We start from the raw sequence: 18,847 nt of genomic DNA, 5'->3' as shown, positions 1-18,847 counted from the left end.
GTGGCGCAGTGGTTGAGAGTCCGCCTGCTGATGCAGGGGACGCGGGTTCGTGCCCCGGTCCGGGAAGATCCCACATGCCGTGGAGCGGCTGGGCCCGTGCACCATGGCCGCTGAGCCTGCGCGTCCGGAGCCTGTGCTCCGCAGCGGGAGAGGCTACAACAGTGAGAGGCCCGCGTACCGCGAAAAAAAAAAAAGATGAAGTCTCCTGGGTCCAGAACAGCCCACTGCTCTGAAAGGGAAAATACGAGCCGTGCCTTAAAGGCCAATCTGATGCCAGTCTATCTTTTACAGGTAACACACGAGCTAAAGGCACTTAGTGAGATAAAAAGATAATCGGGCAAACGAGTGGAAAAGCCGTACTTGAGGCTGCAAGTGTGCCCACGCAGTGCAGGGATGTCGAGTCCAGGGCTTAGGGGACTCAGAGGAGATCAGAGCCTTTGTAAGCCTCAGCAGCCGCGCCGGTCGGCTCGGCTAAAGGGCTAGCGGTGCCTGGCTGGGGACACAGTATGATCCCCAGATGGAGGGGAGGGGCTGCCGCAGGTGCTGCAGCTCAGAATCCCAGGCTATCTTTAGAGACTTCAGCCGGCTCTGAGTCTGACACAGGCTGAGCAGGGTGAATGAGGCAGAATCCAGCTCCACTAAGCAACCAAGCAACCGCCCAACCAGGCATAGCTCGGCCTGCCCGCCAGTGAGCCCGGAGACGCGCCCCAAGGCCCGCCTATAACAACCTCAGCCTTCTAGGTGCTTGAGGAGAGCGTCCTGCGTGAACTATACCGCCCGGCGCAGGAAGGAGCCTGCAGTGAGGAACAAAGGAGAGAGAGGTGCCTCACCCCAGCACTAGTGCAGGAGCCCCAGCACCAGAGACGCCATCGCAGGGACAGGATGGGGTGGGCGGCTGGCCGTGAGTTCCACAGACGGGGTGGGCCCAGGAAGGAAGCACGCTAGCCCGGGGGCCCTGGCCTCGGAGAAAAGAGAGAGGAGATCTGGGCGGGTCCTCAAGTGCCCCTGACCTGTGTGACCAGCAGACTCGGGTCTGGGTGGAGCCTGCCCTGAGTCCCCACGGTGAAGAGTCACAGCCTCTCACTCGGTTCCTGAGACAGTTCACAGACCAGGGCCCCTGCTTTTAGGGAAACCCAGGTCCCCCTGGGGAAAGACCCGATAGCACTGCCACAAAGCCTTCCCCCCAAAGAAGCCAGGCACTTTCCGGGACAGCTGTGCCACGAGGAGAGGGCCCCGTGAGAGCTGACGGAGCCCCCGGGCTCAGCACACCCCCCGTCTAGCCGTCAGACCTACGGGGTGGCGGCCAAGGCCCCCCCGCAAAGGGCCAGCAGGGCCAGCGGGCCCAGCTCCTGAAGGTGTACTGGGGAAGGCAGGGGGCAGGACCCCCACACAGCACCCACCCCAGGGGCAGCGGAGCCAGTGGTGAGATGTCCCCACCCATCAAAACAGGAGGCAGAGGCAGCATCGCACACGGGCGTCAGAGAGCCCAGATGGCCCTGACCTTGGGAAAGAGCTGGCACACTGAGCGCGCTCCCGTCCACAGCAAACCCACAGGGCACCTGCGAGGAGGCGGTAGATTCCAGGGCGGTGGCAGTAGATTGTCACAAAGCTCATCGGGCAGGTGACGCCAACTGCAGCCACGATTCCGGTGTGCTGCCGTCACGGAGGCAAGACAATGCAGCCTCGGCTTCAGATTCGGGTATCGATGGAGGGTTTCTGCTCACAAGGCAGCTTGGAAGGGTCACCAGCAGCCAGGCCCCATCGCCAGCGGAGACAACAGCTCCCGGCCCCGGCACGGCCGCACCTGCTCTCGGGTCCTGAACCCACCGGAACCTCCTCCGGGGTGTGCATGCCCTGCCTGCCGGCCCAGTCGGGCCCGCCGCCTGTTTCTGCACGGCCCACGGGCTGAGGATGGGTTTGCATTTTAAAAGGGACACAAAGGGAGACAGGAAGAGCCTGAGAAAGGGTCCGCATGGCCCACGAAGCTGGAAGGGGTACTACCGTGCCCCCATCTCAGCTCCGGAGGCACCGGCCACAGCCTGCTCTGCGACAAACACGCAGCTCCTCGGGCACCCTCCTGTCGGCCTGCCCGGTCGGGGGTCTGGGAGCACTGCAGGAGCAAGGCTTCTGCAAGGGGTCCTGTGAGTGGCGCAGTGTCAGGGTGTCCAGGAAGCTCGACCCCGAGTGGGCCAGAACCCTCATCCCCCTGGGGCCCTGCTGTCTCCGCCTGGCAATGACCTTTCCACGGCCTCCCAGCCCAGAGCCCCGAGCCCAGAGCCCTGGCGGCCCACCCAGCTCCAGAAGGCCTCACACCCAGGCCAGCCTTCTGGTTCCTCCCTCAGGCCCGTGTGGCCCCTGCACCAGCCAGGACGGAACCAAGTGAGCACAAAGGCGCAGGTTCCCACTCACGGCCCTCGTCCCAGAGCTCCAGCACAGCCCTGCCCTCCCGGCTCTGCTGGGACCACCCGCCCCATTACTCCTGAGACCTCCAGAGACATTCACATCCGTGGCCCCAGCGCTGTCCAGACTCCCCCAATCTCTCTGGCAGGCCCTGCGGGCGGCGCTGGGGCGACCGCCGCCAACCTCCTCCGAGTGACCGCAGGAATGCGCCCAGGCCACCTGCCTCTCACCCTGCAGCCCCTGCCCACAGACCGCGCCCCGGCGCCCGGCAGGGAGCAGGTCGGCCAGGCCCCCCCTCCCTGACCGCCGACCCTGCGGCTCGGCCGGGCTGCTCCGGCAGGGGCCTCTCCCTGCCCACCTCTAAGGGGGCACCGGCTCTCCCTCCAGCGGGCCAGCTTCAGACCACGGAGAGTCAGCCCGTCTGGGAAACCCGACTTGTACAGACTCGGCTCCTTCCAGGGACTGCGCGCCCCAAAGCTGTGGCTGTGTGCCTGGGCCAGTGCCCTAAGAACTGCCGGCACAAGGGGTCCTTGGGTTTAACCTTGACCCGACTGCAAACGCTCTGCCGTCAGAACCTACGGAGGGTCAGGGTCGTGGCTGCGGCGCAGGCTCCCGGCAGGGGTGCGCTCTGACGGGCTGGGGACAGGGCCAGCTGGCCGCGCGATGCCGTTGCCCAGGGAACGGCCACTGAAGCGTGTGCCCCTCCACAGGCGCGGGAGCCCAGCTGGTGCCCATTACCGCTCTCGGGGTGGTGGGCCGGAGCCAGCTCCAGAAGCCTGATCCTCCCCACTGACAAGCAGGCTTATCTGGCGGCCTGGCTAATGAGCACAGCATCCCTCACCCACCCGACAAAGTGCGGAGCGGAGAGAAGGAAGCATCTCAGGGACGCACTCTTAGGAAACAATCCCCGCCGACCAGCAGTGAGAGCGAAGGATGATCCTTTTTCCTTTTTCTTATTGTAAATGTTCCTCTTTCCTCTCTTTATTCTACTTAAAATGGCTCAAAATGCAGGAAGTAAAGCGGGGGATTCTGAAACACAAAAGTAAAAGACTCAATTTAAAACATGTCTGCCTGATCATCAATCTTTTTCAAATGAACTGGCCACTATTTGGAAATTCTGGATCTTTCCACGAAACACACACACACACAAAAGCTGCTTGGGAGGCTTGACAACATCTTACACATTTACAGCACTTTCCACGGGACAATCTCCAAGCACTCAGATCTTTACAAATCCCGAAGGCGGCTGAAGTTGGTCTAACTGTGCCATTTTCATTTGCTGGAAAGCTCCTGAAAGGGAGGGCTGGGAAGCGGGCGGGTGGCGGGTGTGTACGCGGTGGACCCCCAATAACGTTCCCTCCTGGCACCTGACCGGCACCCCACAGCCCAGCTGCTGGACGAGGGGTAACGCGACAGGGAAACAAACGGCTGGAGCTGACAGACCCCAGTCCGCCGACACGGTCTCGGGCAACGGGTCTGCACGCTCCCGCATCAGCCCTTGCTCTCCCTCTGCCTCGCCGCCCCGTGCCCGAGGGTCGGTTATCCGCCACAGCTCCTTCCTGCCCTGCCTGCCCGCTTCCTCCAGCCCGTCCTCCTCCCCCTTCCCTCCTCTCCCTCCTCCTCCTCGGTTTCCCGGCTTCCCCTTCCCCCGCTCCTCGGCGTGTGGCATCTTCAATCAGTGCTGCACATGGGAACTTGGTTCCTTCCCTGGAGCATCCTTCATGGCTGGGGGAGCCACCACAAGTGGTGAGTAAAAGCGATGCCTGTCACCTCTGGGTGGGAGCTCTGTCCTCTGTACTGCAGGTGACACTCAGGTGGTGGCTTCCCTCGGCCTCGGCAGCAGGATGAGGAGACAGGAGCAGGGCCCAGTCAACCTGCAGGAACATTCACCGGAGCACAGGCGGCAGGAGGGAGAGAGAGGCAGCCAAGGGGGCGGGGGATGCAGTGGGACTGGAGGGCAGGAGCCCCTGCAACTCAGCCATGGAAGGACCAAGGAGCTGTGAAGGCCGTGGGAAAATACCCAGCAACCCAGCACTGCTTCCAGAAGAAAAGCTCAAACAAGAACAAAAGACGAGTATGTACAGATTTTCAATACAGCTTTGTTTATAAGAGAAAAACATTGAAAATATATGTCCACCAAAGGAGAACTGGTTACATACAAGAGACACTTCATACCACCACTGAAAATGACCGAGAGGTGCACCCGCTCTCAGCTCCCTCTCCCTTGAACCCAGTGCCCTGGCACCAGAAAGCCAAGCAGCCACGTCGAGAGCCCACGCAGATGTTGCAGCCGCTGCTGCTCAGTGTTCCCGGCCAAGGGCCAGTGTCAGCCGCTGCACCTGGGAGCAGATGGGCCTCGCGAGGACCCCGGCTCCATCCCTCCAGAAGCTCCGGCGAACCTCAGGGCACGTCATAACTGCCGTCACCAGGTACACCTGTGTGTGAAGTCCACGTGCACCACTGACCCTGAAAACACCTCACCTGACACAGTTTCCACTCATCTCCACGGCAGAGCTGGACCTCAGAAAGCCCCAGGACGGGCGCACAGGAGAAGGATGGTCCAGGAGGCCTTCCTGCCGGGGGTGTCCTGGGAACGTGGGAACACCAGGTGAGAGTCTGGAGCTCAGGTCTGGAGCTGCCATGGCTGTCAAGCTTCCAGGCGTGTCCTCTGAGAGGTCTTGCACTTTCACCTCATGGAGTGGGAAGCCCATTCGTCAGCGCACAGAAAAGGCAGTGTGCTCTGGAGGGCAGGGGTGCCCTGCATCGCCTCGCAGCCCCCAGGGCCCTTCGCAGGGCACAGGCAACATGTCCGTGTGCCCAGAAGCCCCACGGCGGGTCACCCATCTCACGTGCAGAGAGGAAACCAAAGCCCAGAGAGGGGTAGCCAGCCCAGGACACGGCCGAGGACACGGCAGCAGGGAGGAGCAGACGGACCGCAGGCCTGACTCCAGAGCAAAGCTGCCGACACCAGGCACTGGGCCTGCTGAAGAGACACAGAGATGCTTCCACGAAACAAAGCTCCACGTGGGCGGGGTGTCTAGGTAACGCCTGTCCTCCCAACACAAGAGACTCGCCCGGCACATGGCACGCACTCGACGGTACTTGCTGGGTGCATGGACCGAGGGATGGACGGGTGGACACGTGCTCTGGTGCCCGTCCAGCGTGCAATCCACCCACCCATTCACTGCGTGCCCAGCATCAGCCAGGCTCTCTGGCTTCCTAAGAGGAAAAGAAGACCAGGAAGGCCCTTCACGCAGGGACCAGCTCCAGTCCGTCTCCTGCTCACGCCGGCTGTATCCACCTGCCCCAGCCTTGACGCTCCACATTAGCTGCCCCCTCAGGGCCACTCCTGAGGCTGTTAGTGTCCTTTTCCCCAGGAGTTGTTCCTGTGAAATGCTAGACACACAGTCTGTGAGGTTTAAGGACAGGACCTCGCTGGCTCCTAGAAGACCAGCAGCGACCCCACCCAGGCTCTCTAATGCACTGGGGCTGTCCCCCCACCACCTACAATGTGGGTTAGAGAGAGGATCTTGGGAGGTGAGTCTGGACAGGGAGGGGCCGGTGCTGGAGGAAAGGGAGTCCGCAGGAGAAGCGGGCCATGCGTGACCTGCTTCCCTCACTGGAAACCAGGGATGTTCTTTTCCAAATACTCTTCTACTTCAACTAAGGGACACAGAGGTCCTCTAAACTACAGGCCACTATCTCATCCCAAAACAGAAAAGGAAGTCAAACACTGAATTTGAAGCAGATCTGGGAGCCCTTTAGTAGTTTCAGAAATTTTCATTAACGTTACCCAACTCCGCCAAAAGTTACCATGGGATAAACAGACAGATGACCATAAAACACCAGATGTTACAGCTGAAAAAAGGTTTTCCATCATTGGTCTGCTAGGGTGTTTGGAAAGTTCTTTTGCTTCTCTGACTGGCAGTATTGAGCAAATTACAGTCATTAATGATGCAGGACCACTACTATAAAAAACAAGACAATTACAAAGCCAGGCCATTGCTGTGGTCCTCGTAAGAACACGTGCTGACTGGAGTCATCGCTGGGCAACAGGACCCGCCTCCCCTTCCCTCCCTCCCTCGGGCTCCTCAAGGGTCGCTCCTGGACCTGTCAGCCAGTGCCGGGGTGGCAGACACTTGACTCGAGTCCCAAGGCGCAGATCCCAGTGGACAGGACCGACCCTTCACCATCTCAGAGAAAAGCTTCCACTGAAGACAGGGTCAGATGCTGCTGGATGGCGGAGACACACCCACCTTGGGAGCCCGACCTCTAAAAACAGACACATCTTGGGCTTCCCTGGTGGCGCAGTGGTTGGGAGTCCGCCTGCCGTTGCAGGGGACGGGGGTTCGTGCCCCAGTCCGGGAAGATCCCACATGCCGCGGAGAGGCTGGGCCCATGTGAGCCATGGCCGCTGAGCCTGTGCGTCCAGAGCCTGTGCTCCGCAACGGGAGAAGCCACAACAGTGGGATGCCTGCGTACCGGGAAAAAAAAAAAAAAAAAAGGTCCCATCTTACTCAACGCAGGGCCTTGCACTTACGGAACGTCTATGGGGAGGGGGCTTCTCAAAGGAGGGTCCAGGGCCTTCAGTTGGCCATCCTCTCACAGGATGAGAGCGGCAGAGGGGTGGCGGGGAGAGACTCTCTCCAACATTCACAGAGCGCGGCGTCACCTTGGCGCCACCCTCTGCGCAGGCTGGACATCCCCCCAGGCCACCGCGTCCCGGCCCGCGGACGGGAGGGCAGCCACCCTGCTGTGGTCACGGGGCTTCCCTCGGCCCCTCCACACCCGCCGTCTCCCCTGATTCAAGGCAGCCTTGCAAGCCCACGACCCTCACACACAGCTCCGCTTCTGCAGGTTCAGCTGCCCACCTGCGCTGTCCTGTGACGGGACTGGCCGGGCGGGGGGACAGGAGGCAGCCCCTGTGCTGCCCGCCCCGCCTCCGCGTGCCCGCCGCTGCGCCTCTGCCGCTCTTGCCCTCCAGGAGGGCCACGTCCCAGACTGAGGTTTAAAACAAAGGCCGCCAGCCTCAGAGCGCCCTTTCCCTCCGCGCAGACGGGGGTCGGGGGAAGGGGACTGACAAGACCCAGAGGTGACGCCTCCACAACCAAGGCGGGAACCGGGCTGGGAGACGCAGGCCCAGAAGGCGGTCGAGGCCCACGGGCGGCCCTGCGTCCTCGCCTCCCCGGCCTGGGCGTTCGGTGTAACAGGGAAGAACCCTCTTTCTTTCATCACACGTTCATCATTAAAGGGCTGCTGCCTATGAGCTTAAATTACCCATAATGGCCCACCTCTGGGAACCCTGCCTCCCAGGCAATGAGCGTTAAGCTAAAATACCCCTGTGTGGCCCCCAGGAAGCATCCTGAGCAGGTCCCCCTCTGAATGACGGCAGGAGCGAGAAAGTAACAGCTCCCCTGCGGAGGCCGATGGGAACCAGGAAGTGTCCGACTTTCCTCCCTCCCTTGTAGCGTAAAAGGAGCCTGGATTCTAACACAGGCAAGGTGGATCTCTGGCGCACGAGCCCACCAACTTCCTGGTTCGCTGGCTTTCCGGTACCTCACCTCTCAGCCACCGGCCTGTGGTGTGGCGAGCAGAGCGAGCTCGGACTTGGTAACGGAGGGCACAGGAACCAGCCAGCGAGCTCCCCACCCTCGCTGCCGCCTCAGCTTTCCCATCCCCGGCCGGCAGGCGCTGCAGGCCCAGGGCCCGTCCCCAACCCAAGGCCCTGAACACACAGAGGTGCCGACCGCACCCCGTTTTCACGGGCAGCCTGCCTGTCCTCCCGCAGCCCCACTGACCGGATGCGGGGCCCACTTCCAGCCCAGCACTGAACCCGAACCGCTCATCACCCAGGCTCCCAGGCGCCCCATCTCCACCAGCAGCACCAGCGTCGCTGCTCCTCTGACACCAGGCATCACGGGCATCCAGAACCCCCAGCTGGCACTGCCAGCAGCTCTCACAGGACGGCCCCCAAGTCCTCCCGCGGCCGCCACACTCCGCCCCCTGCTCTGCCCTGCCCCCGCCCCACAGCCCCGGTCCCCGGAGGCACAGGCCCGTCCCCAGGGGCAGGCTACAAGGACCTGTGCTCCCTCAAGCCCCGCACGCGCTGCGCAAGCAGCAGCTGGATACATACCCATGGAAAGGATGGATGGGCGAGCCGCCCCTCCCCTGCCCTTGGCCACACGTCCCACCGTCCTTAGAGCTGGGCCTGCAGGGCCCTCCGGGACCCAGCCCGCCAGCCTCCCACCTCACGAGGCAGCCCGGCTACTTCCCACTCCCGGCACGGCCAGCCTGGCCTCCGCGCTGTCTGCACCTGGACATGTGGACACTGCCTGTGTCAGGCCCACGGCAGCCCCTGGAGCGGGATTCTCCCAGATCTCTGCACAGTGCACACGTGTGGCACGCGCACACACGCACGCACGCTCTCCCCTCTCCTGCCCCAACCAAAACCACACCCTCCCTCACTTTAACTCGCCTTTGAGCCACTCTTCTCCACTGGGGTCTGTACCTGCTTCCCTGTGCAGCGGTCTTCCTCATGCGTCCGGCCCAGCGCTGCACCCACAGGTCTAGGCCAGGGCCAGCGGGTGGAAAACAGCCCAGGACAGTGCCGAGCGGTCGTTATCGTGTCATATACAGCACTCGAAAGATGGTGAGAGATGTAAAGCCCTTCTTTAAATGCAAAAGGATACAAAATGATGACCCCTCATATCAAAGATGCTATTTTGCCACTAACACATGGTAGGCAATCAGATACGAGGGCTGTGATTTGGAAAGTTAAAAGTTCACGGGGACCTAAAACACAGTCAAGAGAAAATCCTTTCCCCTAAGACGGGGCCACGGCAGTCAACTCCAGCCGAACCCCTTTAGGACCATTTCCTGAAGGTTATTAATTCCGACTCAGGCTTTATCACAGCTCTTGCCATCTGGCCATCGTACCGCATTTAAGGTGCCCCAGGGTTTGCCAAGGAGGAAGGTGATGGAGACAGGACCCAGGGAGGGCGGGGATGGAAAGAGGACGAAGTGCAGGCGCAGGACGCCTGGGAGGCAGAGCCCACGTCCCCGGTCCTGCTGTGACCGACCAGGCTGACGGCCACTGGACCACGTGGGTCTGTTTCTGCCTCAACTAAGCAAGAGGGACACGGAGAACGCCCATCTCACCTCCTAGGGCTACAGGCCAGGCTGGGGAGCAGGGGAAGCAGCCAGGGCTGTTGGACCTCTCCACACGCAGGGAGGCAGCCTGGCTCTCTGATCAGGAGGGAAAACAGGCTTGAACTTCGGCTTCTGCTCGAGCACCCGCGATTCCGCAGCTCCAGCTTTGAGGAGGACAACAGCCCTGAAACCCGGTGTCCACACCGAGAAACGAGCTCCTGCTGGGTCTGAGCACCAGTGCGCGCAGTGGTGGGGACGGCGGGGGACCCAGCTCAGGGAACAGTCGCAGTCGCACCCAGCGTCACCACACAGACACTTGGAGGTCAAGAATTCAATTTTTCTATAATTAGGATTCACATCGAGGCAAATGGGATGCCGTCTTATGTGAATAGCACACGGTTCATTACATACCTGAATGCCTTCTCTGTATCAGATTCTGTTAGGCACTGAAGATTTATCATTTATAACCCCTCTGCTTTCAAAAGGATCTAGGAAAGATGGCTACTTGCTAAATGCATGATGACATAGATCAAGATAATATTATTAAAAAGATGTATTTTTAAAATAGCTTTATCTAAATACAATGCATACTTCCATTAAGACAAGAGGTTTAAAAACAACCAGCATGAATGCACATTCAGTGGGCAACATCTTTAAAACGCATGTGGGATGACACCACGAGGGGACATGGGTGAGCAGCGGGGCCAGGTCCTGTCCACAGCCTCTCTTTTAATCCGTACACAGACCTAACGGTTATTCTCTTTTTGTATTATGGCATTATTAACATCTTACAAACAGCAAAACCAAAGTTCTTAAGTATCAACCACTTCCCAGACTTCCTTGGCGAGAACGTAATTGGATGTTATCACGTGGGACAGTTGGTGCGGCCGTGTCCCCACAGCCGAGGGCACACAGCTGGTGAGGGCACAGTCAGGAATCAGAAGGATCTCTGCCCAACTCCAAAGCCGTCTGTCCCTAGTCTTGCGGCCACCCCAGGGGCACCGCCTGGGCACCCACTGCTGGACAACGTGGTGGCCTTGGGCCCACTGTGTCCTGCTCTCTGAAAAAGGTCTTAGCTACCTGCTAAAACCTCTCAGGGATGGCTCAAAACTCCTGCCGCCTGGCCCTACTGTGAAATATTCTGGTTCCAGGTAAGGCCGAGGACTGAGACCTGCACGGGGAACTCTGGGGACCCTGGTGTCTGGCCAGGCTGACAAAGATTGTGGGCCTGATATGACCGGGATGCTCCTCACACCGCCACGATGGTGATGAAGAGCTTTCCTTTACAGCTGGCTACCGTGAGACCCACCTCAAGCATCTCCCGCGTCACCACAACGATCTTGACAAGTAGGTGTGTTATTCCTCCTTTACAAATAGCGATTCTAAACCTCAGAGAACCCAAGAAACTTCCCCAAGGTCACACAGCCTCATGGAGGGCTGGGATTCAAACCCAGGTTCATCTGATGCTACCAACACCACCCAGGCTCCTGTGATGAACAGATAACAACCTCCAAAAGAGCCCTCAGCTGCATCATGGCAACTTTTGCCAAGATGATGACAACAGCAGGCAGAGATTAAAGTAATGCCTATTTCTTTACACCGCATGACTATAGACTGAAAGTTTGTGTCCCGCCCACCCCCCTCCAAACTCAATGTTGAAATCCTAACCCCCAATGCAATGGTATCAGGAGGCGGGGCCTTTGGGAGGTGGTCAGGTCATGAGTGGAGCCTCGTGATAGTGTTCGTGTCCTTGTAAAAGACACCAAGGACCCCTTCACCATCTGAGGACACCGTCTATGGATGAGGAAGCAGGTCCTCAACAGACATGGAATCTATCAGGCTCAAGGCCTGACCTTGGGCCTCCAGCCTCCTGAACTGTGAGAAATAAATGTCTGTTGTTTATAAGCCACCCAATCTACAGTATTTATATAGCTGCCCCAATGGGTTAAGACAAGGATTCAACTCTTACGAAATGTCAATATAATAAAATTTGAGGCAGAGATGGGAGGGGAAATGTTTTGCAAAAAAACTAAAACTGAATATAAACCTTAATGGCTAAATCTAGAAAAATATAGCCATTAATAGGACAAAAAAAAAACACAAGAGTCGTTTTTCACATTAAACAAGATTAGCCATTCTAAACCAATTATATAAAAACTTTCAGTTCAATGCAGGCTTCCAGGTGAATAAAAAATGTATTCTTCCTCCACTGCATGAGTTTTCCTGAGTCCTGTGCCATCCTTTCTCAGCACTCCTTTTGTTTCCTTTCATTCCATCACAGAACAATCTTTGAGAAATTACCACATCACAAATCTACAGACTCATGACATGATTTGCTGAATGACTTTAGCTCAGAACATTCTGATACACATAGAGCCTTGCCACCAGCCCCCAGCGCCACCTGCCAGGCCACTCCAACGAGAATCCCCAGGGCCGTTCAGCAGATGCTGGGTAAAGGGCGTCGTGCCCTGGGTCAGAGGCTTCCTCCGTGGTGTCCATGGTCAGGGCAGGCCTTCAGGGCTCTTGGTGACAGGGATGGCATCGTCCTGCAGCCGGTGTGGTGCCCGACAAGCAGGGCCCCGGCTAGATGGGGAGTGGCTCGTGCTCTGCCCTCTCCGAGCGAGTGCTGCACGCTCCGTGGTGAGCCATCCTGCCCCCTGGACACCCATTTGGGCTCCGAGAAGAGCAGCAGAAAGCCTGGTCCACGGGCACCTCCCGGACTGGTCACCACGTGCACTGCAGCTCTACCACCTCTGCAGACCGCCTCACACCCCAGACACTCACTGCTCCTTCCTCCTGGGTTTACAGTGAAGCGCTACCCTCACAGGTGTTAGAACAGGTGTCTCCAGGCAGTGGATCAACTTTGCTGTCGGCTCCAGGTAAGAGCTACCCATGCCGTGAGAAATTAGTTGTTACTCTAGGCAGTGGTCAGGTCATGGGCAGCTTTACCACAGACCCCACCCTTCTGATGTCTCAGAGCTCCTGCAACGTGGTGGGAAGTTAACAGAAACCCCACAGAGCGCTCCGTAAGATGTTTCTTCTTTGAATTCAATCAGATGCAGTAGTGGCTATTTGAACATCACAGACTCCGAGCAGAGAGAGGCCACCCTGTCAGCCAGGCCAGCAGCTGTGGTCTTGGCCACTCTACACACAGACATACTATAGTGCTATACACACACACACACACACACACACACACATATGAAAAATGGGTTCTGTGTCTTTAAAAAAGAAAAGTTTGGAAATCCCAGTTCAGGACTCGCTGTGGCGGTTTTACCGGCGGCTGGCGTGGGGGGCAGCCCGGTCTTTCTAACGTCAGGTGATACCTGCTTCCCTGGATCTACCCGTCAGGCCCTCCCTGTGTCCTGGGAGGAAAAATTAATGCGAAGGGACTGACGGCTTCCAAAGTCATCCCGATACGACCTAGGGTCTTACTGTCTTGGCCGTGTCTGCAAACTGGCTCTGTGCTAAGGACCCTCCGGCCACTGTTCAAGGGCTGTGACGCGTACTCTGCGTCCTCCGCAGAGCTGTGCACCCCTCAATCTGCCCTACGGGGGGCACACTTGGGGGTCAGGCTGCTCCATCCCGTCACTAGCAGTGGAGATGGGGCTGACGCCCCAGGGGGAGACAGGAGCCCACAAACACACACCCCCGACCACGGTGAGAGGGACGACCCCGCCCCTCGTGCAGGACAGCCTCAAACCCGGTGCCAGCCGCTCCCTCCCCCGCTGCATCCGGACCTTCCCTCCGGCCCGAGCCCTCGTCGGCATGTCCCCAGGCACACGGCCACGGAGCTCTGCTCTGTCCTGAATCCTCTCCCCATGAAGCTACGCGAGCCTCCGCCTTCCCCACAGGGCGCTGCCCGCGGTCCTGCTGCGTGCCTCTGGTTCCACGGGCTCTCCCGACAGCTCTGAGACCCAGTGCCACAGGCACAGGGAGCTGACGAAGCTTCTCCTCGCACGTGCAGCTCCTTTTCCCGGAATAGAGCCCAAAGACATATTCGCTTTTTTTCCCCAGTGGGCAAAGCATACTGCTAGCTTTACCACACAGCCCACTACGAACACCATTTGTGCACAGGCTTTCAATTTCAGAAACGGAAATGTTCTCTCCCTCTCCCCATCTCTCTCTGTCTCTCTCTGTCTCTCTTACACACACACACACACACACACATACACACACACACAGAGCGGTTGCAGCCCAGGTCTTCTCTGGTTTTGCCAAATCATGAAAGACGTCCTGAGAGCTTACAGAAAATCTTACGTGTCCCTGAGATGTCACTCAGCGAGCAGGGACCAAAAGGACGTGGGCCCCAGCTCAGTCCAGCTCTGACTGCGGGTGATCCTGGTGCCCCTCAGGCGCTCGGGGCTCGAGTCCCACTAACACACAACGGAACGATCAGATGGATGGTCCCCATGGCACCTTGTGACTAAAACCTTCAATTCACCAGCACCAGGATGGAGCGTGCAGCAGGCAAAGCGCAAACTTCCGTGCGGGGCAACCACGGCCGGGTCACAAATGACCAGGGAGCCACAGGAAACTGCCATTCTTATCAGTCAAAACAGTCCAATTCCGTAGAGTTCTACCTAAAACCCAGGGAATCTCAAGCAAAACGCAGCCTCTCAGTTTTCACATGAATGTCCCGGGTTGCGCTAAGGTAGTTTAAAAATGTCAAAATTCCAAAATTCTGTTCGGTCAGTTCAAAAGACAGTTTTGCCCACGACATATGCATCTTCTATTTGTACGCAGCGGGCAGTTGACACGTGTGAAAGGCTGACTTCGGGTAACTCTGCCAGAGCGTCCTCTGCTTTCCAGGCACTCCCGTCTCTTCCTGACACTAACGGAATCGGCCCCTAGAAAGCCTGCCCGGGCGTCACCAATGGGTGAGGGCTGCGTCCCCCCCTCACGCTCCGATGAGTGTGTTCTAACCACTTCCCACGGGTCAAGGTCAAGTGGACTCTGTGAACTCACCCAACACCCTGTCACAGCCCCTGCCTGCCAACACCACGCTCCATCGAAGAAAGAATCACTCAGAGACAAAAACAGGAAGCTGCATGTCACCCACCTATGTCAGGAGTAAGGGAGAGAGTCCCTGTCATACAAGCACCTGGTGCTCCGATGGTGTGTTTGTAAGCCAGGTGTCCCCAGGGCACACCTTCTGTGGAAACACCTGTGCCGCAGGTCACAGCACTGAGCGAGCAAACAAAGCCTATGAACCCGTAATTGGTGGCAATTCCTGCAGTCGCCCCGGAACATCCTTCGATTATCCTTCATCACGAGACCTTGGTCTTCAGTGGCACATTCGAGTTTTCAAAAAGTGGAAAAGCTCCGAGTCCACCCTGATGAATGAGAAGGGCGACCCCGCAGGACAAAACCACGAGGAGCCACGGGAACCCCGTACAAGGTCCGCAGAGAGGAGTCTGGGCGGGCAGGGAAGCTGACTTTGTCAATATAAAGCAATTTCAGTCGGGTTCCCACAGCATTCGGGGTGTGGTGGTTTCCTGGGACAAGCAGAGGTCGGCACTCCTCGGGATGTGCGGCTTCTACTCTGTTTAAGATGATACGTTACCTCATTTTTTAAGCACCCCTTCTGAGATCAGCAACTCGGTTCCTAGCAAGATGCAGTGGACGTGATGGAGACAGGGCCCCTTTCTCAACAGGCAGAGGCGCGTCACTCAGACTCGCCCACGGATGGCCAAGGGGCGGCCACTTGGATGCGGGGACCCTCCTGACCAGGCCGCTGGGTCCAGGGACATGCTCACTCCTTTCCAGCTGGGACAGCTCGTTTCTGAGTGATTCGTAATCACCCCGAGGCTCACGACGCCCTGCAGGCCCTGTTAGCTTAAAAACCAAACAACTCTTGGGAAGGTATTTCTGGCCACATTATATTGGTTTGACAATTCACACCTCTCACTTTCAGTTCAAAGACTGGCCAAATGTAAGCTCAGAGTGATTCAGTAAGATGGTTAGACAACAACGAAGTTACAAGCGGCAAAGAATGATGAACAATCTGAAATCTTCGGATACTCAAATTCACCATTTAAAGTATCTTGAGCTTTGGATGTGGCGGGCGCTTCCACGAGGAACACGAGGGATTAAAGACAAAGGCAGAAGCTCAGTCGGAACCCCTGACTCAGCGCCAAGGAGGGGGAGCGGCAGCCGCTGAGGACCTCACATGACCCGCACGGGGCTCGGAGGGCGGGGCGACGGCCAGGAGTGACAGAGCAGAACCCAAGAGGACTTCCTAACAGGGCTCCTGAGTCCACACGGGCTGCGCGGACTCTCCGGGTGAAAGGGAAAGGAAAAACCCCTGCATAGAATAACCCCACAGTGACTCGGGGGGCATTCTGGATCCAGGCATTTAGAAACTTCTTGGCACAGGGCAAAAGAAACTCATTTCCCTGAACTCGATCAGCTGGAGTCCAACTCGGGTGCCGGGGCGTCTGGTGGGAGCACGGGGGATGCGAGGGGTGAGGGAGCCCCTGTCTGACACCCCGCACCCGCTGGGGAATCAGGACGGTGCCGCACTCCCGGATCACAGGGAAAGCTGATTTTAAAGTAGAGAAAAAAAATAAAAACCAACACTTCGGAGGATTTGGTTCTTCCTAGAAGGACCTGTCTCCTCTCAAGTCACTCACGAAAATGAACGACTCCAACACGAGTGGTAAATGGTGACCCGTCATCTACAAGGCTTTAGGAATTAGAAGGCCTCCCTCCTCTAAATCCAGGCCCTCAGCTTGGCCAGGCCGCCCCGTCCTCCTCCCGGCCCAGCGTTTTCCTCTTTGTCCCTGAGTTTTTTCTGCGTGGCCATCTTCTCAGTGCACTGACGGGTCACAGGAAGCTGGTCCCATGAAGCCTGGGAAACGATGGGCGCTGGAGGCAGGAACGGGGACGACGAGGGTACATCCAGGAGGGGCAGGTCTGTGTCGTGGCCGAGTGGTCGCCACCGGGAGAGCTGGTGCTGGCCCCGCAGCCCCGGTTCGTACCTGACCCCCATCCCTGGTCTGGGCAACGCCGCCGCGGGGGCACCAGGTAGGGCCCGTCCTCGCTGCCTGACGGTGAGCTCCGCACAGGCCGGGGTCTCCTCCGGACGCGGCGAGGGCCGCGCGGCGCACAGGCAGCCAGCACGTGGGAGCCTGGGTGGCCCGACCGGGAGGGGAACAGGCTGGGCCTCTGCGTCCTCCCCTGCAGACCTGGGGTGGTAACTAGAGACGGCCCAGCTCGGCTGCAGGAAGCGGTCACTGTCACCACCGGCTGACGTCACCACCCCTGGGGTGGGGCCTCCCGCCACCGACACAGTACATCTGTCAGACTTTGGTTGCGCCCACCAAGCCAACCCTGCTGATTGAAAGAAGAGATGAACAAGAGGGTGCATTGGTCGTCACGGAGAACCAGGCCCTCGTCTGGGCGGTGCTGGAAACCACACCCAGGACCGGCCCAGCGGGAGCCTCCACGGTCACCCGAGCATCGCGGAGGCCGGCCCACACCAGGCCGGGACCTGCTCCCACCTGGAGGCCACAGCACTGCTGCCGCCGACCCCCAGGCCCCAGCTGATGGTTCTGCAGCCCCACACCGGCAACAGTGGGAGCCCCCGCTGTCCCCTGACATGGCCACCTTGACCCAGGAGCCTGGGTCACCTGCTGGGTCCCTGCCCCAAGGGACACTGGAAACTTGATTATTTCCATAGGGAAATGGGACAATCACCTAGGAATCTCCCCCAATACAGGAAGACCATTCAAAAGATGATGAGCAGCCCCAAGTAAGTCAGGCGTCCCCGGCTTGATTTCTGAGGGTTCTGTCCCCGGCACAAGGGAAACAACGTAAGACAAGTGATGAAAACCACGGCCCCGGGATCCCGGAAGAGCTTCGCCCTCTGCTGTCCAAGCCCACCATCCCGTTACCGGACACGGCTTTCCTTCTGGTTCGGAATGGCGTGATTTAGCCAAGACAGAAACACGAGGCAAGTACAAGACCCGACTAAATAGTTATTGCTCGTTTTTAAATGGAAGATTTTTTTAATCTTATGTAATTACATTGTATTGAATAACGGAGAATAATTATCATAAAACCCCATCATTCAAAACCGATTTGCAGAAACAGTATCATGGTTTAAAACGAAGACTTTCTGAATTGCCATACTTTTCCGGTTTTTCTAACTCTGTACCTCTGCCATAAGGAAATGTCCCCAAGCGCAGAGGTAGCGACGCTGACCCGAATGGCTAAAGCAGCCCCAGAGCATGAGGGCAGGTGGCACTGAAGGTAAAGTGGTTCACAGGGAGGACCATGCGAGAAAATACATTTATATTTTTTAACTAAAAGAAAAACAAAAACAAAACAGATAAGAATATATACATATATAGAAAATAACACATCTGATGTCAATGTATGTAGAGAAAACCTTAAGATAATTATATTTTTTAAGTGGGGGGGCAAAGGTGGTTTCTTCTTTCTGCATAGAAGGTTTCTGTACTTCTCTGGAAGTAGACCTGAGAAGTTATGTACGTGAAGTGTAGTATCTAAAGTAAACACCAAGAAAACAATACACAGCAGTAGATTCAAAACATCATAAATAAATCAAGATGGGATTTGACAAATGTTCAGGTAACCCACAGGAAGGTAAGAAATGAAACAGAGCAACGAGAAACAAAGACACAGAAAACAGATCAGAAATGGCCTGCTTCAGCCCTAACACACCAGTAAATTAAATGGTCTAAATACATCAATTAAAAGACAGAGCGGCAGAATGAATAAACCGCACACACACACACCCCAACTATATATACCGTCTACAAAACAACTCACCTCCAAGACTACAGGGAGGGCCTTCCCCATGGCCGGTGCCTGCCCAGGACCAGGACAGACACCTCCCATGGGCGTGCGGATGAAATTTATCGGCTCATACCTCCCTCCTTGTCTCGTAACACCCATCCTGCTTTTTAGCCGGAGGGGAATTGTGACGGAAATGGTGGAAGCAATGGGATCGAAGCCACGCGCTCTGCAGTGGAAGCGCAGAGTCTTAACTACTGGACCACCAGGGAAGTCCCTACTGACGAATCCCCTTGCAGGCTGGGTCCACGCCCCGTCCACCTTCAGATCCTTAATGGCCAGAGCCGAGCCGAAAACCAGGGGCCATAAGGACTGCGTGTTGACGGCACAGAGGGATGCGGAGGGCCGGGCAGGACCAGCCCAGCTGCCGCGGGGACCGGGGGCGTGTGGGCGGCCCCCCACCCTCCCGGCAGCCCCTCTTCCCTCGCCCTCCCTGGGGGACTAGCTGAGGATGAACTGACAGCCGACCCCACCA

The 18,847-nt window shown here is 57.7% G+C and overlaps 1 protein-coding gene across 2 annotated transcripts in view; it reads right to left on the bottom strand.

Annotated features, from left to right (window-relative positions):
* EIPR1 (EARP complex and GARP complex interacting protein 1) overlaps positions 1–18,847 on the bottom strand; it is an 88,964-nt gene that overhangs the window by 42,942 nt on the left and 27,175 nt on the right. Inside the window, exon 1 of one of the 2 annotated variants that reach the window (XM_079721243.1) lies at positions 3,292–3,304. The exons of the other annotated variant lie outside the window; for it this stretch is intronic. The gene's annotated coding sequence lies outside the window, so the exon portion shown is untranslated. Of the gene's footprint in view, positions 1–3,291; positions 3,305–18,847 lie in introns of those variants that run through there. 2 annotated transcript variants of the gene reach the window in all.

This window comes from Hyperoodon ampullatus (genome assembly GCF_949752795.1).
Source record: "Hyperoodon ampullatus genome assembly, chromosome: 15".
NCBI lineage: Eukaryota > Metazoa > Chordata > Mammalia > Artiodactyla > Ziphiidae > Hyperoodon > Hyperoodon ampullatus.
This window is presented reverse-complemented; position numbering and strand designations above follow the sequence as displayed.